Raw genomic sequence first — 15,971 nt, 5'->3', positions numbered from 1 at the left:
TGACAGCGGGGAGCCCGAGGGCTCTGGAGCGGGACAGTGGGGCCTGGGCTGTTCGTGGGGAGGCTGGCTGTGGCCTGAGGAGACGAGCGGGCAGCTGTGCAGTGCAGACTGGGCTGTGTCCGCGAGCACGAGCCCACGTCACAGGGCCCTGCTCGTCCCCGTTGGACCGATCTACTGACATAGGCTGCTGAGAGCCAGCCAAACATGAAGCTTACGGGTTAGAAATGGAAGTGGCTCTGATGTCTGGGGAATAAACTTCATTAACATTTCCTCTGTGTCCAAATTGGATGTCACAAGGTATGATCAAGAGAGTGGAGAAGCCGGCTGCTGACCTCGCCAAGTGAGGGACTTCTCCCGCCCTGGCTGTGCCCCTTGGGAGGCCCCTCCCCGACTCTCACCCCTCTCCTGAGTTCTTGATGTGCCCTGCCCTCCAGTCGATCCAGTCTCAAAAGAGACCCTGATGTACCTGTCCGTTGGGGTTTGGTGGAACCTTCCCCCGACCAGGAAAGGAAGCGGCTTGCTTCTCAGTTCTGAGGTCCACAGTTCCCAAGATGACGCTGGAGTACGGGCCACAGCTGTGCGAGGGGCACGCCGTCGCTGCTCCGGGACCACCTGAGCCTGGACATCAGACTCACAGCCACCGTGCCAGGAGTGAGTGACCTCCGAGGGTGCAGATGCCGAGGATCCAGCGCATCCTATGGTCCCACCTCTCGGCTGGCCCGGTCCAATGTCTGCTTTCCAAAGTGGTGTCATCTGCTCACGGCCGTCCTCTTCCACCACTTCGGTCACCTGCCTGTCACGGACACAACCAGGGACACCCAACTTGTCTCCCTGCTTCATGCTCACCTCTATAATCCATTGCTTACTTAGTGTTCAGAGACTTTTTTACATTTAAGCTTTAAAAGTGGTGCTAAAGTACCCACAGCGCAGAACTTACCAACACAACCATTCTTGGTTGAACATTTCGCTGTCACTAAGGACTCACAGTGTTGGACAGCCATCGCCACAATCCACCCACTCCCCAGACTCCGTCCCCACCCCACGCAGGCCCCTGTTCCCTCCCCAGCTCCCAAGCTACACCCCACTTCCTGTCCGGGGAAGCTCACCCTACTTCCGGTCCCCAGAGGCCCACCCCACTTCCTGTCCCTGGAAGCTCCTCTCTATGGATTCCACAGGGTCTGTGCCTGGCGACGGGTTCCTTTTGCTGAGTGGAACATCCTGAGTTCCATCTATGGTGCAGCGTGGGTGGCATCTCCTTCCTGGCAGAGGCTGAGCCTGCTCACCATGCACAGCCCACCCAGCCTCTGTCTGCCCGTTGACCCAGAATGCTCGGAGGCTTCCACTCTTTGCACTGTGAGTAAGGCTGCTCTGAACCCGGCCTTGAGAGACCCATTTGTGTCCTGTCTTCCTGCTGTCTTGGGTTTGTGCACAGAAGTGGGTTTGCTGGGTCAGTGGTGTTCTGGTTAATGCTGTGAGCAATCACCATATTGTTTTTCCATAGACTGTTTCCCATGCTCCACCCAGGTCACGTTGCTGATCAGCTCAACAGCCACAGGTTTGGGCCCTTCTGCCTCCTGCCTGGCTCTTGCCTGTGCCAGGGTGTGATGTCATGGGCATTTTGTCTGCACATTCCTGCCTCAGCCTCCTCCCCCTGGTTTGCTCTGGCTCCTGCTCTTCCAGCCCAGGGAAAGCCACAATCTCCTGTCCTTCTCCCTCCCTCTCCTGCTTCCTTTCCTGTCCTTCATGGCACGGATCTGTTCCTGGCACTGCAGTCTGCTGCTTCCTTGATTGTCTCCCACTCGAGGCTCTGAGGGCAAGCCCTGTCCTGGGCATGCAGACTGACAAAGGGAGCACAGGAAGTAGTCTGTGGCAGAGAAAGATGATGCAGGCACCAAACTTTGCAAATGCAGGAATGATGCCTCGGGTCTGTGGCTGAATTTTTAAAAATTACTATTTTAAAAACCAGTTCAGGCTTGGCAAGGTGCTGCATGCCTGTAGTCCTAGCACTAGGGAGACTACGGCAAGAGGATGTCTGTGAGCTCAAGGCCTGCTTGGACTACATAGTGAGTTCAAGGCCAGACTGAACGATATAGCAAGACCTGTCTTTAAAAAAAAAGCAAATCAACCAACCAACCACTTCTGAAATTGGAACACTGACCTAGTGATTCCAGTCATCCCTCTGGAGATCAGTGTTAGACAACCAGAGCTTTGTCTTGTTGCCAGGAATCCATGCCCTGCAGTTTGGTGAGGCGTGAACTGTGGGTGCCGGGCGGGGCCTTCCGTGGCTCCTTGCTGTCCCTTGGACACGTGGCTGTGCTGCACAGCTGCTCCACAGAGACTTTTCCTTTGACTTTTGGGGCACAGCATCTAGCGCGAAGCTGCAGGCTCCTCCAAGCGCACTTGTAAATCAGGTTTGCACCTGCCAGATCCTGTCCTGCTGGGAGGATGGCTCCTCCCCACCCGCCTCATCAGCTGGTTCCCCCGTGGATCCGTCTCGGTACAATGAGCATTTGCAGTGATCATTTGCACTTATCCTATCGATATCAAATGCCCAGTGAGTGAGCCAAGGCGTAACCATGGTGAGTGTATGTAGCACTTTAAGTAAGTTTGTTTCCCTGACAATTTCAGTGTCTGTAGACGTATTGTTCATACTGTGTTAAAAAATAGCCTGTGAGTGCTATTTAGACCCTCATTCTCCTGGGCGTGAGCCGCTTGTTAGCAACCATAATGCGGCTGCCCCTTGCAGTCGGTAAGCCCTTGGCTCAGGTGCAGATGTGGCATCAGAGGCCACCAAGGCCCTGTATTCCAGGTGTCCCACGGTGCTGGCCCACTAACCCCAAGTCAACATCTCCTGAGGCCACGGGGACTGTGGGGTCCTCGCCGGCCTCACCTGCAGCTCTGATAGGACCAGCAGAGGGTTTACGAGAAGGGGAAGGGCCGCGCCTGGCCAGCATTCTTTCAGTCCTATGCTAGGCCCACCAGCAGCATTCCTTTTTAATTAGATTATAATTATTGCAGTGCTGGGGATTGAACCCAAGGTGCTGTACCACTGAATTACATCACCAGCCCTTTTAAAAGATTTTTAGTGAGACAGGGTCTCACTACGTCATATCCTTCTGCCTCAGCCTCCTGAGTAGCTGGGATTGCCTTGCGGCACTGTCTGCTCACTAGATACACTCAGAGAGAATCTGTGGCTTCACATGACCCCACAGGGTAGAGAGGGTCTGCACCGATGGTGGCCAGTGGGCGGCTGGAGGAGGTTGTCCCGCATGTGTGCTCTTTCCCATGGCCCCTCTGCCCCCGCGGCAGCCGCAGGTGCTCCGGCCAGGTGGCTGCCTTCACGAGGCGACTACGGGGATGGGCGGCTGGGGATCAGAGCAGCCTCGGCTCCCTTCATTCAGCTGTGGCCACAGCACCCGAGAAACCTGCCAGCAGGGACAGCACGGTGCACGAGGGCCTCTGCCCAGAGGTGTGAACCACAGAAGTGTGTGTGTGTTTCCAAGCCCCGCCCAGGAGAGGCCCCTGTGTGCCCCAGCAGCCGAGGCTGGCGGGAGTCCACAGGAGACAGGGTGGCCTCGCGGACAGTGGTGGATGACAGCCAGGAGCTCAGACCCTGCCGGAAGGAGGGTGCCCGGGGCAGCTGGGGTGTCACAGGACCCAGAGGTGCGGCAGCCATGGGGCCTCCGCCCAGGCCTTCTCAGGACTCAGGAAAACAACCGAGTGGGAGCAGGACCCCTCTTAGCTAGCGGCTCTCTGGTGCCACGTGCCACGCAGAGTCACAAGCAGCTCATGGCACCAGCAGGCAGGGAGCACAGCCTGGGGTGAATGTGGAGGAAATGGGGCGCCTGCTTCTGAGTCCTGGCTGGCTGGTCTGTCCCTTCCTCTGAGGAGCACAGCAAGGCCAGCGCCGCTCAATCAGAGGATGAGCGCTTGGCGGGCGCTGGCACACTCTGGTCCTTGGTGCCACCCTGTGAGGCCCAGATGACTCTTGCCAGCCTGGAGGAGGAGCCCACCAAGGCACGGGCAGGCCCACAGCCCGGGGATGGGGGGCTGGTGTCAGCCTGGCCGTCCCCCCAGGGCCTCCCAGCAGGTGCGGTGTCACCTGTGAATGAACCGCACTCCGGGCTGCTCCGCACTGCTGCATCACACCCACAACAGGTGGCCTGAGCAGCCGCCCCTGCCCTCCCGGGGCCAGCGGGGCACAGAGTCAAGCCGGCCTGAGGGTCTGGGCCTGCTCACATGCCCCCGACTCACGAGGTGTCAGTGATACGTAAATCTGCACCAATTCACAAATGTGTGCGTGTGAGAGGAGCACATTCCCTCCCAATGCCTCCTTCGACCACACCTCTGAAGTCACAGCAAAGTGACAATGACAGCTGGAGGATGGCTTGGCCAGGGAGCTGGGATTGGCCCGCTTTCCCTCAGCCCTCTCATCTCGTCCATTCTCACCAGCGCACCCGCCCAGGCAGCCGCGGCAGAGTTTGCCCAGCACAGCCCTTGGGGACCCCGCCACACCACAGCGACGCCCAGGACGCCAGACTCGGTCCCGCCCCACGAGGGACACGCAGTTTCCTACAGAAATCGGACAAACACATGAACAACCCCAGTATAATGAGCTAAGAACACAGATGGCTCGGAGTGAGGTTTAGGGTTAGGCATAATGAAGGAAGCAGATGGGAAAATTCCAGTTAAAATTCAGTAAAATTTTAATTAAAAGATGATGCATTTTCACCCTGAGATCTTTCAAAGATGGGCTCAGGTTTCCTGTCCCTGCCACCCCCTCCATCCCACCAGCCGCACAGACCTGAGTCCAATCTGCTCCACACTGTATGTGCATCCTCGTCCCGGGATCTGTGGTCTTGCTCCCCACGCCCATCCCGTCCTTCATCAGAGGGCCTGGGCTATGCATACGCTCACACACTTTGTCCCGAATGTCAGGAGTCATGGGGACAGGTGCTGAGGAGGAGGGAGGACCCTGGAGCACAGTTCAAGGCCAGAGTGCCCGGTGGCGGCTGGTCACGCCCCTCCCTCCCCCTCCTGGCTGGTCCCTGATTCGGCTCTGGGTGCTAGGACTGCACCCTCTGGGACAGACTGGGTGCCCCTCTTTGCCATTGCTCCTGGCAATGATCTGCCCTGCACTGTGCCAGGGAACTGTTTTCACCTGCAGGTTTCTGGCTGGGGACTGAGTAGCAGACCCCTGACGTCCTCGGTTTTGGGGACACCCTGTGGCTCTCAGGGTTCACTGGGAGGCACCTGAGGATGGGAGCAGAGAGCGGGAGCAGGTGCCCGAGCAGCCAAAGGGTCCCTTTGCAGTTTAGCTGGGGTAGCTGTGGCTCTCTGCAGAGGACGTTAGGCGTAGGACCACGAGGTCACAGGTCTGTTCACAGAATATCCCCTCCACTCGGAGCCTGCCCTCGTGTTTGGACCCCACTGTGCTCTTCAGATGGCCCCTTCCAAGGTGCCTCTGTTCCTCCACCAGGCAGGCTTCAGTGGACTGGCGCTACCACTCCACTGGTCCATTCGTCTTCAGAAGTCTGGGGCTCTGGAAAGCATGCTAAACGGTTCATTGCCATCTATTGATGCCTCAGTTGATCTATCCATCTGCCACCTAATAACTCATCACTTATCCATCCACCCATCTATCCATCCACCCATCCCTCCCCCCCACATGCCACTCATCCACCACCTACCCACCACTCACTCATCTATCCTCCCACCTGCCACTAACCTGACCATCTATTCATCTACTCACTCATCCATTCATGTACCCACTCATCCACTCACCCGCCCATCCAACCATTCACCCGCTCATCCACGCATCCAACCATTCACCCACTTATCCTTCCTTCCACCCACCACTTATTTGCTCATCTAGCTACACATAGAGACATTTCTCCAGTACCCACTCACCTAGCCATCTTCCCTCCACCCACTTGCCCACCCATGTACTGTATCTATCCATCTACTCATTCACCCAGACTTCTTTTAGCAATTTATATCCTTGAAAAGTTGGTAGGATGGTCAGCCATAAAATCTCTGTCCATTCTTTAAGCATGACTCAAGATTTATTTTAAATCAAGAACAACAGTATTGAAATACTAGCTGCTTTTTCTTAGATTCCTAATATAGGTGTCCATTATTCTGAAACTTTATGTTTTTCTCACATATTCATCATAATTGCCTTACAAATTCAATGTTTTCTCCCTAAGGTGGGGATTCTGGGGTGGAGAGGTGCTGTGCAGCTTGTACAAGGGGGTACCCAGCTCACGGTCTGCAGCCAGCATCGGAGCTGGGGTCAGTTTCTCCCCTGCTGGACTTCCTTGCAGAAAAGACACCACAGTCAGACCCCATCTCACAAAGCATTTGAAGAGGGCAAAGGATACTGGGTAGGCAGTGTTTGCTCTCACTGTTCAGCACTTTAGCATGTGTTTCCCCTGTGGTTTGAAGGGTCCGTGCTGAACATGCCCCCAACTTCTAAGGCTGTTCCCCAGTGGGCACACATGCTTCAGGCAGCTTGCTGGGGAGCCCTCCCTTCCTTCGGAAAAGGCTGGCTGGGAAGAGAGGAGGAGACTTTGTTAGAGATGCATGACAGTCAGGTTTCAGGTGGATGGGACTTTTTCTTATTTGTAGTAACAGCTGACTATTGCTGTGTAACAAATGGCCACAAGCATAGGGATTGAAACTATGGAATTTACCCTTCCACAGCTGATGGGCAGCAATCCAGGCACAGCCTCTGGGGCCTTGGCTGTGGGTCTCTTGAAGGGCATTGTCCCTCTCAGTTGGATTGCCCTGCTCTATGGAGAGGAGTTGCAGTGTGCTGGCCTCTTCTCTCTTGTTCAGGGCGGACACCTCTGCACCTTTCCAGTGGAAATTCGTGGAGCTTGGGACCTTCATTTCCTCCACAGGGCCAGCTCCCCAACTCAAAATGTCCTCGCGCTGGCCAGGGAGGGGGTGTGACATGCACCTTACCATGCGTGTGTGTGTGTGTGTGTGTGTGTGCGTGACAGTCACCTGGCTGAAAGATCTTGTTCCTTTTGTTTTGTTCACTATTTAATAGACTATTTTTACAGCATTTTTAGGAAAGCACTGGGAGTTCCTGTATTCTCTTGAACACTTGTTAGCATCCTACCTTGGAATGGTGTCTTTGCCACAGCTGATGAGCTAACTGCTGCTAACACAGCCCCATTAGCCAGAGCCTGGTGTCCTCCCTGGGCTCCCTCCGCAGCTCATGTTCCTTGGCCCTTGGCAAACCCACAGTGTTGTGTGTCCTCCATTACAGCACCACACGGTGCCCTCTCCCTTCCGCCCCAAGTGCCACCTGTCTGTGCTTCGCCTTGCTCCTAGCTCCTGGCAACCACTTTTTACTGTCGCTGTGACTGGCCTTTCTTTAAAGACAAGAGAGAATAGATTGTATGTACAAGATGAGGGGAAACCGTCAGCAAAGAACAGAACTGAACTGGATTGGTGGTGCACCCCTGTCGCTCCAGCACTCTGGGGACTGGAGCAGGAGGATCCCATGTTTGAGCCCTGCCTGGTAACTTAGCAACTTAGTGAGCCCTTATCTCAAAAAAAAAGTGATGGGGATCTAGCTCAGCGCAAAGGCCCTGGGTTCACTTCCCAGAAACATAAAAAGAAAAGGCAGGGATTTGGGAGGTTTCGGGGAGGTGGCGCAGTGCAGAGGACAGAAGCTCCATCCTAGAGACATGAACACATGTGGCAGCCTGCACGGCCTCAGCGGAGTGGAACTGTACTGTGTGGGGACAGGTGGGCTCTGGCTCAGGGCTCTGACCCCATCCCTGAGGTCAGGTCCGGATGTGCGTGGGTGTGGGTGGGGGAACTGTCCCAGCAGCAGGGAGGGAGAGCGGAGTGGTGAGTGATGGCTAAATGGATGCCTGGCTGCACAGGTGGGAGCTCTTCCTTCAGCCCCCAGGATGGGTCTGCCGGAGGCCAGGCCAGGGCTGGGCAGGTGTGGCCGCAGGACAGGGACAAGAGGTTCACGGGTGCCAGGGAGGTGGGAATCCAAGGCCTGAGCAGAGCTGGTGGTAGGACAAGTGGGGTGTGGCTTCTACTTCTCTGGTCCCCAAGGTCACTTCCTGGTTTGCTCTTGCCAACCCCGCTGACAACACAGGAGGACCAAGGGCACTGCCACCCTGCAGAAAACAAGGCAGTCTCGCTCTCTCCAGTTTGAACCCAGCAGGGGATTTGAAAGAATCAGAAAGCAGGTGAAGAACTGCTCCTTGAGTGCCTTTGCCCTCAAACCAAGTACCCAGAACAAACTTCTTTTTGCAAAACATCTTTTCCTGAGAACTCCACAATTCTTTTTGGGGGAGGGGGAGGGTTAACATTTTGTGTTTTCATAAAAGCCATATTCCATCCGTGTTATTCTGTAGCACGCTTTCAGAGCCAGGTCTATTTTTTAAAAAGCATTTGGCACTCTGAAGTGTTACATGTGGCAGAGTGAAAACAGCAATATGCGGAGATTCAAAAGATGTCACTCCGTGTTAGGTACAAAACGTGATCAGCCTTAATCCTTCTCCAACACAAGTACTGACTTTAGACGCGGTGTTGCAGGGCACGGGGCCACCCTGGCTGGAGCAGAGTCCAGTGCTGGAGCCCAAAGCCAAAGCGGGGAGCCCGGCTTGGGGAGTCGCAACACACCAGCTCTGGCCACTTACCCCAAAATCAAATGGAAAAAAGTAAAGGTGAGGCAGGAAAAAAATGTAATACTTGGTGTAGCCATACTGGAAAGACAAGGGACCCTGCCCCAGGTCCCCAGTCCTGTCTTTGGGGGTCCTGACACGGACTTCAGGGTTACATAGGGAAAGACCAGGGGTGGTGAGAGGCTGTGTAATTAAGCAGTCCTGGTATCACTGGTCTGGTTGATGATTATCTTAGTTCTGGTCCTGTGAAGGCCCGGAGAAGACGTTATCACCGGAGGGGGTGATTCTGTTCCCTCTGAGATAATTGCTTCTGCTGGGGGGGTGATCTGCTGTGAGGCTCCCATTCCTGGCAGGTTTAGGGCAATGACTAGAGACTTCTGGGCAGCGCTCCAGGGGTCTGGAACAGGATGTTATAAAATCAGGCGCTGACAATCTGTTGATTATGATGTCCAGGCAAGTCTTGAAAATACCTTGGTTACTCTTTCCTTGGTGCCGACCACCAGCCTTGAAGGGAAGGGGCACCCCTTAGCTGATTAACATGCCCGGCGCAGAGCGAGCGGGCTCTGGCCCACAGTGCTGTGTGGTGAGAGAGACAGATACGGCACGGAGGCCGGGACGCCAGGCTTTCTTCCTGCTTTAGTTCCCATCGGCATCTGCAGACCCCAGTGCAGAGTCAGTGCTTTCAGCAAAAGCGGCCCTCAGTCCCTGCGACAGGTTCTGCAGTGCAGCACCTCCAGACGCGAACTGCTTGTCAGGGCAGCAGGAAAAGAGCAGAGCGAAGCCCTCTCCAGGCCTGGAGAGAGAGCACCTCGGAGCAGCCGCCGCTGCCGCGCGAGGTAGGGCTGCAGCTGGCTGGCTGGAGTGACAGCAGGACAGGCCTGCATCTTCAGTGTTGGTCTCTATGCTGGACACTCTTGATGGTGGCCCCAGCGGTCCTCTTGGTGGCTTCCACGACTAAGTGCTCACACATGTCTCTCATGTTGTCTTATGGTGGCCTCACAACAGTCCAAGCGGGAGAGTTACAGTGGCCACGAGCACAGACAGGTAAACAGGGCTTCCTGAAACTCAGGGAGAGTTAAGAACTGGCCTGAGACTGTCGTCTCCCGCGGGTCCATGATGTTAGCTAGCCCGGCTGTGCCGTAACAGTGAAGAGAATGCTGCCTTGTCATAGTTGGCCCTGGGCCCAGGCTCGGTTTAGAACACGCTAACCTATGGGGTGTGGGCCACGGTTGCTCACAGAGGTACTGGTGGCCTAAGGAGCCAACCCAGAGTGTTCTTTTGGAAACCTTTGTGAGAATAAGTGCTTGTCCTTCCAGGAAAATGTTCGTGGTTTTCTGACCATTGCAAAAAATTAACCACCGTATCACATTTAAATCCATGCCAGTTGATTGATAGTTTTCCCTAGTACAAGTGCTTCTGAAAGCCAGCCAATCAGTGATAGCTCTATCCTTCAGCCAGTCTGTAAGAGCCTGCCCTTCAAGGAACCACCCTATCAATGAGAGCCCCTCCCTTCTGGAAGCCAACCAATCAGTAACAACCCTGGCCTTCTGGAAGCCCGCCAATCAGTGACAGCCTTGCCTTCCTAAAAGTCAGTCCCTCAGGGAGGGGCCTGGCCTTCTGGAATCGGCCCACCAAAATTGTCTCACTTTGATAACTGCAATGCCATAGCTAAGCAGCCACCAGAACCACCCATTATAACTCTGCTTTTCTCTGTGCTGGGGCTGCAGCTCTCCCTGGCTTATAGGTGTTTGCTTCTGACACCGCGTGGGCCCTCCGTGGGCAGGTCTGTCCTGTGCTGTGGACTCCTCTAGGAAGCCCCGACCTGGGGTAGGAAGGAAGGTGGGCACTGCTTTGGCTGGTGGCTGATGTGTGATGGGGCCTGGCATTGGGGATGTGTGTGGGGCCTGGCAGTGACACCACACCGACTCCTGACCTCCTGGGGCTCTTCTCTGTGGACATTTAAAGGGCGGAGCTCTGCCAGGCCCTGCCTCTTTCTCCCAGTGGCCAGGCGAGGCCACTCTCCCTTGGAAGGGCGGTGTGGGCGGGGTGGAGGAGGGAGGGTGGGGCGTGACCTCTGGGGCCCAGGCTTGCTGTCAGTGTGGGTGTCTGACTGGCCGACTCTGTGACACTGCCGGACTCAGCCTCCGGGCACGAGGGAGGAGCAGCAGCCAGCAAATTGGCCTTTTCAGCTTTCTCTTAATTTGCCAGCAAACGCTCCTTTTTTTACCCTCAGCATTGCACTGGGTGCCCGATCCTGATGTCCGAAAGCAGTGGGCTACAATCACTCTAAATCAGGCTGGAAAGCGTGTTTCTGAGTCTTTCCCCATCTGTCTGACTTGAAGGTTCTGCTGTTGGTAACGAGTCGTTTCTTCGGCAGAATCCTGGACGGGAGGAACTTCGTGTTCAATCATTGCTAGTCCATGACACAAGCTGGAAGCCTTGTGAACCCTCCTCCAGGCCACACGCAGCTCCGAGGACAGTGCCTGGCTGGGGACCAGAGTGCCCTGCAGGGAACTCGGCCTGAGGGACTATCCTCCGCGACTCTGGGCGACCTGAGGCCTGAGGGTGGGTGACCACGTGCCGGGCAGGCAGGGTGGAGAGACAGGAGGTGGGTGGCTGAGTTCATGGCAAGTGCTGGGGACACTGGTATCCCTGCCCTCCTGCTTCCCTCGGGTCACCATGCTGGCCTTTAGTAATGACCAAGGGCTCATCTCAGGAACTCTGCAGGTGACATGTCTTGTTGCACCTAAAGGAGGCCTGGCACTGCCCAGGTCCCTGCTTTGTCTCTGGGTAGGTGGGGCCAAGGCACAAGCTGGGCCTCTCATGGGCAGTGGTGGGCATGAGGACCCTGCGCTTCGCCCCCCTACCCTAGAAGGGGGAGTAATTTCAGTTCTGCACTCCCAGGAGGACCCCCATGGACCCGGGTCTCAAGCCTGAGGTGCGGAGGGACCCGGCTCCATGAGTATTTGCCAGTATTATTGCCAAACTGTCTCCAGCGTCCATTATGGTTTATCCTAAAGCCACTTCTAAGATTTTTATAATTGCTATGAAATGCAGATGACATGAAATTAACCACTTTCAAGTGTCGCTTTCAGTCACACTTAGTGTTTCACACTATTGTGTAGCTGCCACCCCTACCAAGTTCCAAAACTCTTTCCTCATCTCCAGAGAAAGCCCTGTGCCCACTCAGTTGCCTGGAGCCATGTTTACCTCTCTGCTCGACCCTTAGCCCTCAGTGGTGGTCGGGGCAGGAGGTAAGCGCTGGAGCCTGGGGAGGCTTCTGACTGGGTCTCTTCCAGTGAGGAGAGACCCTCAGTGGCTCAGCGGTCAGACCTGTCACCTCGTTTTACCAGGGACAGCACAAGAGGGTGCCCCTGGCGAGGGTAGGAGTGGCCATGGGTTCACTTTTCCCTGTCTTGTGGGTGGCCTTGTGGCCTTGGGGGATTATGATCTTACTCAGGAAGGAGGGTTGTGGCGGGGACACAGGTCTTTCTGTCCACCTCCTGGTCCTGCCTCTGGCTTATGGGTATAGTTGGCATTCCATGCTGAGCCCCAAGGCAGGGTGCAGCTGGTGTGCTCGGACCCATGCAGGCATAGCTGTCTTCAAAATATCATCAGCTGGCCTTGTGGGGGCTTCAGTGACCTACTTTGTAGCCACTCACTGTAAATGCATGAATTAAAACATAAATTGTACGCAAGTTTTATTTTCACAAGTGGGAAAAGGCCTGAACATTCCAGGTGCCGCACCACCCAGAGCCAGTGGCCACTCTGCAGCTGTGTGTGTCTAAAACACCCTCCTGGCACCCAGCTTGGTGCTGACGGGAAGTACTGGCATCTTTAGGAGGCAGGGCCTGCCAGAGGTCCTCAGTCACAGGTCACCTAGGACAGACCGTGCAACCCTCCTCCTGTCCTTTCCTTCCCTTCCAGCAAGTGAACGGCTTCCCCCACTGCTCTCCACCCTGCGCTGCGCAGGCCCCAAGCCATGGCGATGACTGTGGCCTGGAGCTTCCGGAACCACGAGCTGCATACACAATGTCTCCACAGGCTGATGGCCCTGGGCGGGCGTGTTCTACTCTGAGGCAAAACCAACCAGCACCCAGGAGCAGGGTCTGAGCACTGACTTCCAGTCCTTAGTGCTGTTCTTGGTCTCCACCTCTGGCTGTGTCTGCTCCCTTTTCTGGGCCTGGGTCCTTCCTTCCTGGGTGGTCTCTGGGCTCCCTGGGTCTGACCCTGTCTTTCTGGGTGATGCTCTGTCCACCGTCTGGATGCCCTCCTGGATCCAGTAGCCCCCGCACAGGAGTGTGAATCGCTGGAGCTCTGGCCAAAGCCCGAGAGAGCCTGTGTGGAAAGGCTGGGCTTAGAGGCTGCAGGGCCGCCCTTTGGAAACCCCATTCTGTGGATAGGAAGAGCCTGGCTCCAGCTCTACCCCAAGGGTGTATGAGTGTCCTTGTCTGACCCAGCTCTCCTACAAGTCCTCCTTGGGGTCTTGTGGACTCTTGCACCCCATAGATGTGCTCCCCTTGGACTTGTGAATGTGCTCCTACTGGAGAAAAGGTCTTTACAGGTACAGTTAAGGATTTCTGGGTGGTGTTGTCCTGGGTCATGTGGGCAGGCCCTGGATCCCTGCCAGGTGTCCTCCTGAGAGGAAGCCAGGTAAAAACTGAGGCAGGGCCAGTGTGATGCTTCACCAGCCCAGGGACCCCCAGGTTGGCTAAGGTCCTGGGGCTGGACAGAGGCCAGGGCTGTGTTCCGTTCACACCCACCCTGCTTCATCTCCACGTCAGACTTGAAAGCAGCCCATCCCTGCTGTTGTACATGCACAGTTTGCGGTGGTATGTTACTGCAGCCCTGGGAAACTGGGCCAGGTCCCACCCCAACTCTGGCCTGCCTCTGTGACCTCAAGCATCCATTTCTGATCCGGAAATGGAGTAAAGACGCCAGGGGAGGTGAGGACAAGAGCAGTGACGCTGGCTCATGGTCCCAGCTCAGCATCTGGCCTGGCCCACATGTGTACAGAGACACCAGGGAGAAAGTCCAAGAACCTGGTTCCCCCAGAGGGTAGGAGGCCCTGGGCTGGAGACTCACCCCAAAGAGGCAAAGGCAACGGCAGAGGGGGTGAGCAGCTGAGGTCTGAGTGCCGTGACCCCAGACACTGTCGTGGACACCATCATCCCAGTGTTGAAGTCCAGAAAGATCAAAGTCCCTAAAGTCTCAAGCCCTGAAAATAAAATTCTGAAAAAGTAACAAAAGAATTCTTTAAAAAATATTGGTATGTTTAAGAGTGGGTTTACTTGAGAAACAGAAACGCAGCATTTCGTGGGTAATTTTACATGATAAAATAGGCCACAATCACTTGCTTACTCTGCTGGTGTGAGCGCTCAGGTTGTTTCGTGAAGATGCGGGGTGAGAGTGAGCTGCATAAACCCACAGCGCTTCAGCGGGCCCTGCGGGTGCTGACTTTGCAACTATCGTTTTCTGAAATGCTGATGGACTGCCTGCGTCTTTCGATGAGGTGCTTGAAAGCACTGAGAGGTGATCCAAAGAGCCGAGATCTGGAGAAATATTTCTTTTCAAAATGTGGAGGTACAAAAAGGGCGTCTTTTCATTGATTGAGGAAGTTTCCATGCTTTTACACACACGTGCAATGTTTACCCACAAAGCCAACTGTGTGATAACACATTTTCCAAGGGTCAAATTGGCCAAAAAAAAAAAAAAAAAAAAGCATAAAATTAATTAGAACTCTCTAAATGTTATTATACATTTTGTACCTCCAGTATTGAAAATAAGGTGAGGATGAAATATGTATAGTAGGAAATTATTTAAAAAGCTGATGATTTAAAATAGTGAAAGAATTGAAATCAGAAAATAGCAACAACTAAAAGGGTAAAAAGAGGAAAAGAGCACCCTCACATTAAAAACAATGCCCTAACCCTCTGGGCTGCGGCCCTCCTGGCCACTGACCGTGTCCTGAGGTCTTTCGGGGGTGCCTGGCCACCTCCTTTGTCTTAGGAGGGACCACGTTGTCTCCTGGGGTGACACCCCCATTGCAAGCCCCTTCCCAGCCCCTCCAAATGACACCCCCTTCTTGGGGTACTTCCTTCCCCAGAACTCGACTTTGGACATCTCTTAGTGTTTTTATTCAGTGAATGGCAGGCTTCAGGATTTGGGCTTTCAGGATTTCAACATTTGGATTTTAATCTTTCGAGGAGATGATTTCGGGGATTTTGGATTTTAAGGATGTAGAACTTTCGGGATTTCAACACTGGGGGTTTGGGGGTTTGGGAGTTTGGGAGGATGTTTCCTGGTGCTTTGATTGGCGTGGATTGAGCCTGCAGGGCCTCGAGATTGTGGGAACAATGGAGCCATCTGGTCAGGTACGCAGGGCAGCTGTGCTGCACGCACCCCGACTCACAGGAGGGCAGAGCTGTGAGGACAGTGGGGTCCCAGCTCAGGGTCCTGCCACCCCCACCCTGTACTATACCTGCAGCACCAGGCGGACCATTTAAAGGCCGCAATTTCTGTCCCGTGACCGATGCCCTCTGGTGCATGTACAGTTGGAAATCCCATAGAAAACATCCCGTGGAGGAGACCCGTTGTCCTGGGCGTGCCTCGGACGGCACGGACCGGCACCCAGCCCGCGTGGCACTCAGCGCACCGCCCTAGGCTCTGCCTCTGTAATTCCCCACTGCCACAGAGTGACAGGGTGACACACACAATCTGGTCATTTTCTCCAAACTTTACACTCCACGTCTTTATTAGCAGGTGCTAAACTGCCACTCCAGCTGCTGAATGGTAACAATTAACCCCACGAACGTTGAAACAGCTGTAATTTTTGAGGAAATGAAAAACATTAATAACTACTACCAAAAGCTAAGAAACAAAGGCAAACAGAAACACAGCCTCCCCAAAGGCTGAAATTACCGAGACGGGACAAGAGCGTCCCGCAGTTCAGGCAGCTGCGCCCCCGGCGGGCAGGGGTCCTCACTCAGTCTGGCGGGGGCTGCTGAGGTGGGGTGGGCTGTCAGACATCCCAGGCTGCTGCTCCGTGAAGAACAGGGCTGCGGATGGTGACAGAGATGCTGCGGAGCCGTGCTGTCATGTGCAAGCATCCCGCCTCCACACCCTCAGAAACTCTCACATGTGTGTACCCTGCATGAGTATCCAAGCACACCCTCATGGGCACACCATACAAATGAACATCCGCATGCAGCAAGGCACCCCATCATAAGGCAGACACCCCATAACACACCCAGGCAACACACCTGTGCACACCCCTGATACCCCAGGCCATATCAGGCTCCCCCACATGCA

At 54.9% G+C, this 15,971-nt stretch overlaps 1 long non-coding RNA gene across 1 annotated transcript; it reads left to right on the top strand.

The window, feature by feature from the left end:
* Window positions 1-10,333: 10,333 nt before the first annotated feature.
* Window positions 10,334-13,868, top strand: LOC106147319. Its single transcript, XR_001232166.1, has 3 exons — window positions 10,334-10,499; window positions 11,038-11,225; window positions 12,588-13,868. It is a non-coding gene; the product is annotated as an uncharacterized LOC106147319 (long non-coding RNA).
* The last annotated feature ends 2,103 nt before the right edge of the window (window positions 13,869-15,971 follow it).

This window comes from Chinchilla lanigera, unplaced genomic scaffold, assembly GCF_000276665.1.
Source record: "Chinchilla lanigera isolate Chin_1 unplaced genomic scaffold, ChiLan1.0 scaffold00141, whole genome shotgun sequence".
NCBI lineage: Eukaryota > Metazoa > Chordata > Mammalia > Rodentia > Chinchillidae > Chinchilla > Chinchilla lanigera.
The sequence above is the reverse complement of the archived record's forward strand: the minus strand, read 5'-3'. Positions and strand labels throughout refer to the sequence as shown.